The following is a 9269-nucleotide window of genomic DNA, read 5'->3' on the forward strand; positions in this document are numbered from 1 at the left end:
CTCTGTTGTCCAAGGGGTTTTGCCCCCTGATTGGGTCTCCCATGGCAAATTAAGAGACCAGACAAAGAGCGATTGAGAAGACCCCTATGAGTATACGATCAAGGAAACTAAAAAACAAACTTATGGAGAAAACTCAGGTTTCAATGCATTTGCGGTAAAGCTACATTCGCTAGGACACGTAAATATGTCTGTAAATATTAAAACAAATAACATTTAGCTTCCAAACAAAAGAAACAAATTTATATCGTGATTTCTCACAAAATCACAAAACTAGTGAGCTGTTATCTGATGGGGAGTTTATGAAACGGTGTCTAATGGCTTAAATATGACAGATGGCTTGATGTATACTTGTATTCTTCTATATGTTTGAATCCAAATTTCATATTGCCCTCATGTGGGTGGTCAGGGATAACCAAAGGACCAAATGTAGCCTTAGAGCCATACAATCCCTAGGTCTGTTCTATACTGTCTGTAGATGGTTGTCTCAAGACTTTCCATTTGGTTAGTTTGTCAAAGTCATGTTACACTTTTTCAGCTATTGCTGCAATTTGAAGTTTTGAACTTAGTTATGAAGCTGCCATTTTCTGATAATTTTGTTTCCAAATTTAAAGTTCTGCAAAATGAAAGTTATTACACAACTGAATATAAGTAGTTCTGTTTGTCCTCAGGTAATAATTGGTGCAAAGAGTTATTTGATGTTTTTTTCCTTCCTCGCTGCCACTGCAGATTTATTATTAGACAAACTGTCATAACAGAAACTACAAGACCGTTGGCACCATTATGAACTTTTTGAATTCATGAGTTTGTAAGTTACTGCAAATTCAACCCAAATTCTGGGTTGAATTAGTAGCAATAGCAACAACAGTGTCAAGTTAATGATGGGGGACAAATAGACTTGATTTATGGCCAAGGGCATCTCAGAAACTGATGAGAATTGTCCGGTGGTTTCTTTCTATTAATTTGCTGTAAAAATAGATTTTGCATGTAAAAGGGTTTTGGCCACAATGTTTGCTTTAAACAGCATGCTTTCAATGTCTGCAGAGTTGTGCAGAAATGTCAGATGAGTTAAGATAAGGCTGTGTTTGTGATTCATTTCCAAATTGTTATGAATAATATTAAGAACTTTTATTTTTTCATTGTCACCTGATCCATCTCTGTATCATAAAACCAAGCTGTGGAGATCTATGTGACCAGCATAGTTAGTCCTGGTCACACGTTTGTTTCTCAGTAGTGTAGTGGAATCGCCATACATCCAGTAGATGGGGATATTGCTCTATGTAAACGGAAATGTTAATTACATGCTGAGCCACGAGGGGGTGTATCCTATCAATGTGGTAGATGCTTCAGATAGTCCATCAATTTAGATACAGATTTTATCTAAATTTGCATGTAAATCTAAGGCAGATTTCAAGATGTGACAGCTCTGAATTTATGCCCAGCTCTGTGCCAAAGGCTGAAGAACAATTATGAGTTTTTAAGTATGTTTCTTTGAAACAATGACATTTATTGCCCTTGTTTTTTGTATGATTGACCAGTCAAAAATATATTTTTCTTTCAAATTTCCTTTTGCTTTGGACACTTGAAATGTCCTCATATTTTAAAATTATTTAAACACTTTATTGCTATTTTTATCTAATAGAGTTATTCTGTTCTTACTGTCTTGGGGCAACTGTAACCACATAATTTTTTCTAGGATTAATAAAGTATTCTGATTGTGATTTTGCTTTGTTACTTTTAAAAATTTAGACAAAAAATCATTACTACATCATATCACCATAACATTCAATTTATATTTTTAAACAACTTTTTAAATGCCACTATATATTTCTTTATTTATATACAGTCTTTCAGGAAACTCACAGTTGTTTTACACACAAAAGTCAAATAAATAGGCCTCAGTGAATAGGTGAAAATGTTCAGAGACCAGTCACTGCAGTTCCCATAGTGGAGCTGATTCCAAAGAGTAGGCGTAGCACCACTGAAGGCTCTGTCTTTGTAAGACCACAGCCTGGTGTGAGAAATGGAGACTAAGCCTTTGTCTGTGAAAGGCAGAATCTGGGACGGTGTAGGAGAAGATCAGATAAACACTGGGGAGTAAGAACATCTAGGGATTTGTAAGTGAAGAGACTCATTTTACAGGATATCTGGGAATTGATTAGGATTCACTGGAAGTGCATAAGGGAGTGCGTGACTTATCAGGACTTATATGTAGGTAAGAATTCTAGCAGCTGAGTTGTGCATACTGCAACATGCCCAAGAAGTGTTGCAACAGAGGTGTGCAAAATACAATAACACAAGAACAAGCAAATATAAGAATGGGTAAATCTGAGAATTATAAGAATAAATACATGTACAAATATAAGAGTGTATGTGCATTACTAAATATGTAGACTAAATATGTATATACACGTGTGTGTGTGTGTGTGTGTGTGTGTGTGTGTGTGTGTGTGTGTGTGTGTACATATATATAAAATTAATTAAAAATAAAATATACAGAGGTCAGCAGTTGGCTGTTGTGCAAAACAAGTGGCATTTATGTACAGTATGAATTGCATAATGTTGAAGTTCCGGTAAGTGACAGTGAGGCGTCTATGAAGTGGGGCGATCGTGGCTCAAAGAGTTGGCAGTTCGTCATTTAACTGGAAGGTTGCCGGTTCGAACCCCGGCTCGGACAGTCAGTCTCGGTTGTTGCGTCCTTGGGCAAGACACTTCACCTACCGCCTACTGGTAATGGCCAGAGTGGCCGATGGCACGATATGGCAGCCTCACCTCTGTCAGTCTGCCCCTGGGCAGCTGTGGCTACAACTGTAGCTTGCCTCCACCAGTGTGTGAATGTGAGAGTGAATGAATAGTGGAATTGTACAGCGCTTTGAGGGCCCTTAAAAGTGCCATATAAATGCAATCTATTATTATTAAGTATTCAGCAGTCTGATGGCCTGATGGAAAAAGATGTCTCTCAGTCTGCTGGTTTGGGACCGGATACTGCAGTACCTTCTGCTGATGGAAGTAGTCTGAACAGTTTATGGCTGGGGTGACTGGAGTCTTTGATGATCCTCTCCACTTTCTTCAGGCACCACTTCCTGTAGATGTCCTGGAGGGAGGGAAGCTCACCCTCCAAATATCCATTCAGCACACCACACTGCACCACACACACACACACACACACACACATATATATATATATACTCAGCAACTCAGCAACCACAGTGCAGAAGCCACAAGGGGCAGTGATGACGTGCCTGCAAGTTCTGCCAGCAGCTGGCTGCACCAGGGCGGACCGAGGCCTGAGCTCCAAGGGCCCCCTACCCTAGAGAAGGGCGCCAGGCCCCACCAAGCAACCGCCAGGAGTGAGCCAGTACACACCCAAGCACCCAGCCCCGGACACCGAGAACCATCAATGGGTGAAGGCATCAGCCACTGGCAGTGCAGGGCTGCACGGCGTCAATGCGTTAGCGCGGTTTGCTCGTTAACGTGTTATAGCGCCATCTAGCCCCACGCACGGGGCGATCTGTGCAAACTTGCTAATGGAGATTTGTCGCGTTAATGCGGTTATGGCATTAACGTCATTTTAATGAGATTAACGCTAAAGCACTAATATATATATATATATAAGGTTATATGTATATAGCCCTGAGACTCATGAGGTTTTACGAATAGTGGCAATGCTCCACCCTAGATAAACCCTGTGGGTTTGTTATGGTGATTCTGTTTGTGCATCCTCAACATTGGGCAGACAGCCCAATGTTGGTCTGTGTCTTTCATCACAACAGGATAACTAGTGTGTGTATGACTCTCAGTTTTATGATGTTAAATCATATTCAGTTAGACAGGTCATTTTTCCTTACCTCCATGTACTAGATAAGGTTTTTAAATGAATATGAGGTGATAGTCTCTCTCATCCAGTGATGCAGATTGGATGGTGCTCCCTTGCTTTCTGTAGCTGACTGCTACAGGGTGATTAATGTGTTCATTCCCCATTATTAAAGACTTGTGCAGTGCTGCAGGCTACAGATATAGGGCCTCATCATAAATCTTAGCCAAATGAACAGTCAAATAATCGCTCATCGGAAATGAAATCTGGGCTCATTAATACTGCCGCCTATACTGGGGTAGAGTACACATACATGCACACCAGTCTAGCTATCTTATTCTCATGCTGCCACACACATGGATGACTACATGCACGTATAGAAATGCACAGAAAAAGGAGGGGGCTCTGGTCTGGTCTGTCATCTTGGTGTACCACTCCACAATGACAGGACAGGAATTATTGGAGAACACAGATACAGGTTTGTTGTGGGTCTAATCACAGGCTAAGACTGGAGCTCTCAATAATAACCTCACCATGTTGTTTAACTTCCTTAACAGGATTTATCAAAAATTCAACTGATGGAATTAGTGCTCATAATCTAGGCTAGCAAAGAACCAATAAACATTCAAAATAAAACATACAGTTTGGATGCTCAATGTGGAAATAAGGCATTAATATTATACATTGAAAACTTGATGTACACAAAAATAAAATAAAATATCAGAATTCACTTAGATTCTAGAAATATAGTTAAACAAAGAAACAACAAAGCTGTGGTGTGAATGTAGTGCCTGGAGCACCTGTGTTCACTGGGGAACGACCCTCATAATCTGTCTCAACTAAACAGTATGTCAGTCACTCCACACTGGACCTGCCAAGCAAGCCAGTCGCTCATATTACATGTCATTTGACAAAAAAAACAAAACATATGGAATTATTTAAAAATGACAACAAACACTCTGATGTGATTGATCTGTTGTAAAATTGGCTTGATTTATTTTCTTGCATGCTTTATTTTTATTTTTAAGGCACTGTCTTTGCTATACTACTATCCCTCTTCTATGACATCTTCCTTCACACCCTACACACGCCACATACACACACCACATCGATAGAAACAGTTTGTCGTGGTCTGGGTGAGTCAGTGTTTCTCTATAGTGCCTGGCACCCCTCCTCTGGGTGGAGTCATCATCACTCCTCCCAGGGCTCCCACCTGGAGCTGATTAGACCGGCATTACTTAAGACCAGCGCTCACAACTAATCCTATGTTAGTTCGTGGCTTCTCGTATCCTGTGTTCATCATAGTGCTTGTATCTTACCTTGTTCTCTTGTCTTCTCAGTTGTTTCACGGAAATACTCACTCCACCTCGCCATAACTCTTCCAACCTGGATGCTGGTCACTTCTGCTCCACCTAAGCCGGTAATCTGTCATTGAATACTCTCCAGAAACACCTACCTGCCCCCCTGCTCACCTGATTCATTTTCAAATAAAATAGTATCTACCTATTTGCTTGTTGTTATTGTTAATGTCTCTTAATGCTTTTCTTTTCTCCTTTTGCGTTCTTCTTACCCCAACCACTGGCTGTGAATTAAACTGAATGAGACAAACTGTTAGGTCATGTAAATTCTCAAATGATAGTGAATATAAAAACGTAATCAATACGAGCTACAATGCTTAGAGCAGGGGCCTCAAACTCACGGCCCTGGGGCCACTTCCAGCCCATGTCACCCTACAGAAAGAACTCTAATGCAATCTGGCCCTTGATGTTCCTTTTTTTGTTAGGGACGATCTGTTTGTTGTCGAGTGCAGTATTTAAATAAGTTCTTTAAAAAGCCCAAACTGATTTAATATGAAGGCAATATGAGCAGAGAGTACAAACATCCTGAGGGATTGGCTGTGTTATTTCAGTGAGAGAGTCAAAAACGAATGTGTACACTTCTGTCTGCATTTTGATTTTGTTGAATACGAACAAAATAATAGCAGAAGTACTGCTATGTGTCTGGCCAGATGAGAGGACCAATATGTTTATTATAGTTCAATGAAAGGCTTCAGTTAGTTACGAGAGAAAAATAATTTGAGTTTACATTTGCAGTTTTGTCTTGTTATACAATATTTAAAATAATAATAAAAAACAAAACAAAACACTACATTCACTACATTTTAGGAAATATTTGTGGGGTTTTTTGTTTGTTTGTTTGTTTTGTAGATCTTCTGTTTTTCGACTGCAGCTAGTTCAGAATGCTGCTGCACGCCTTTTAACTGGCACACGTAGATGCGAGCATGTCACCCCAGTTTTATTTTCACTTCATTGGCTGCCCGTCCATTTTAGGATCCATTTTAAGCTGCTTTTATTTGTTTTTAAATGTTTGTCCAATGCTGCCCCTCTGTACCTCTCTGAGCTTCTTCATCCATACATAACTTCCCGGTCCCTCAGGTTGGCAGACCAGCTCCTCCTGAGTGTGCCCAGGACTAATCATAAGCTCAGAGGGGATCGGGCGTTTGCTGTGTGTTGCCTTTACATGTTAGACAGACACCTTCCTTATCTGTTTTTAAATCACAAATTAAAACATATTTATCTACCTTGGCTTTCAGCACAGCAGGACTTGTTGATGTCTCTTAATATGTTTTCTTATTAACTATATTATTTTTAATTTTAAGATATTTTATATGTAATTTAAACTGTTTTCTCTCTGTTTTATATTTGTAGCACTTTGGTCAACATTGTTGGTTGTAAAGTGCATTTTAAATAAAGATGCTATGTTATGCTACTTGAACACCAAGGTGGCCCTCCAATGAGATGACAGTGCCAGCACACCCACAGCTCATTTAGGGTTGAAACCCCTGGCTTAGAGCATATATTTTTATTAAACTATATTAATAGAAATATGACTTGTCTTTTTACTGGCTAAATACAAAAGTGCAGAGAAAATGGCTGTGCAACCTGTACTAATATCGAATTACTAATCACTTAAAAAAACAAAGGAGAAATAGACATGCTAACTATTCACATATGTTACGTGTTTTTTTTCTAACTCATGAACAGAATGTAGTCTAATAACTAATAGCATGCAGAGGATTGATTATCAGAAAGATTAATGGCATACGCAGGCTGCAGTGACAGATTTATAAGAAGTACAGTTTGATTTATGGATTATGGAAATGAAGAGGACTACCTTTCTTCAAAGGTATCAACGAATCAGTGATCACTGACTGTGACTGTGTGAGAGAAATACACATGTACTGCAGGTGATGGTACATTTAACCAGTGGTTATCAAACTGTATCAGGATGACAGAGTGCACAGATGGACCATGGAGAACTGTCAGGGACATGTGAGACCTTTGTAGGTTAAAACACTGTGGGCAAAACTCTTTTTTAAACACTCTTCAATTGTGAATTATTTAGGTTATTCTGTTTGCTGAACATGTCTTCTTGTAAATACTCCATGCAAGTGTTTTTTTTAGTACATGTTGTTGAAGAAATATAAAAAATACTGGCTCTAACCATGAAAGAATATGTAAATAACAACAAATAAAATTGGGTTTTTACATAGGCTTGGAATGTACATTACACATATCAGGTGTAACTGATTAATATTTACATTTATTACATTAATATTAATGTTTTAATCTAAAATATGATCAGCCTCTCTCTATTTATCGGCTATATACCACAGGCCTTCAAGCTGGCAGTAGTAAAACCGTTACTTAAAAAGCCATCTGTAGACCCAGCAGTCTTAGCTAATTATAGGCCAATCTCTAACCTTCCATTCATTAAAAAAATTCTTGAAAGAGTAGTTTTCAAACAGCTAACTGATAATTTGCAGAGGAATGGCTTATTGGAAGAGTTTGAGTCAGGTGTCAGAGCTCATCACAGCACAGAAACAGCTTTAGTGAAGGTTACAAATGATCTTTTTATGGCCTCTGACAGTGGACTCATCTCTGTGCTTGTCCTGCTAGACCTCAGTGCAGCATTTGATACTGTTGACCATAATATTCTATTAGAGCGATTAGAACATGCTGTAGGTATTACAGGTACTGCACTGCAGTGCTTTACATCATATCTTTCTAATAGACTCCAGTTTGTGCATGTAAATGGAGAGTCCTCTTCACACACTGAGGTTAATTATGGACTTCCACAGTGTTCAGTGCTAGGACCAATTCTGTTTACATTATACAGCTCAAAAAATTAGCAAAGCGCTATTGACTTCATGAACTTCTACACAGATGAAATTTTAACTATTAGAGAAAAAATTAATCATAATCATCTCACAGATGTAACATTATCTACAACTTCTTTCAGTACCATTGATATTCATTTAGAGTCTCTTTCTCCAATTGATCTTTCTGAGTTAACTTTAGTAATTATTTCCTGTTTCAGAGTGACTCTGACAAACTAGTTGATGCATTTATTACTTCCAGGCTGGACGACTGCAATCCATTATTATCAGGATGTCCTAAAAAACTCCCTGAAAGCCTTCAGTTAATCCAAAATGCTACAGCAAGAGTACTGACAGGGACTAGGAAGATAGAGTATATTTCTCCTATACCGGCGTCCCTTCATTGGCTCCCTGTTAAATCCAGAATTGAATTCAAAATCCTCACTTACAAGGTCTTCAATATGGTCCAATCTTATCCTAATGACCTGATAGTACCATATCACCCCATTAGAGCACTTCACTCTCGCACTGCAGGCTTACCTGTTGTTCCTAGAGTATTTAAAAATAGAATGGGAGGCAGAGCCTTCGGTTTTTAAGGCCCCACTTCTATTGAACCAGCTTCCAGTTTGGATTTAGGAGACAGACACTATCTCTACTTTTAAGATTAGGCTTCAAACTTTCCTTTTGCTAAAGCAGTTAGGGCTGGACCAGGTGACCCTGAATCCTCCCTTAGTTATGCTGCAATTGGTATAGGCTGCTGGGGGATTCCCATGATGCACTGAGTACTTCTTCTTCACTCACTATGAGTTAAAAGACCTCACTGCATTGAATCATACTTGTTGTTAATCTCTGGCTCTCTTCCACAGCATGTCTTTTATCCTGTCTTCCTTGTCTCTCCCTAACCGGTCGTGGCAGATGGCCGCCCCTCCCTAAGCCTGGTTCTGCTGGAGATTCTTCCTGTTAAAAATGAGTTTTTCCTCCCCACTGTCGCCAAGTGCTTGCTTATAGGGGGTCATATGGTTGTTGGGTTTTTATCTGCATGTATTATTGTAGGGTCTACCTTACAATATAAAGCACCTTGAGGCAACTGTTGCTGTGATTTGGTGTTGTATAAATAAAACTGAATTGAATTGATCTTACTCATTAACCATTTCTGCACATTTCATCAGGACACCTTGTTAAGTCATGTATCCACTTTGCTCAAATGCTGCAGCTGCCACATACATTCTATTTATTACCACTCTATGTCTGCATGCAGCACCAGTTCTCTGTCTCTCTCTCTTTCTCTCTCTCTCTCTC

The sequence above is a fragment of the Pundamilia nyererei genome, unplaced genomic scaffold (assembly GCF_000239375.1).
Source record: "Pundamilia nyererei isolate P.nyererei 1_Seehausen unplaced genomic scaffold, PunNye1.0 scaffold00204, whole genome shotgun sequence".
In the NCBI taxonomy this organism is placed as follows: Eukaryota; Metazoa; Chordata; class Actinopteri; order Cichliformes; family Cichlidae; genus Pundamilia; species Pundamilia nyererei.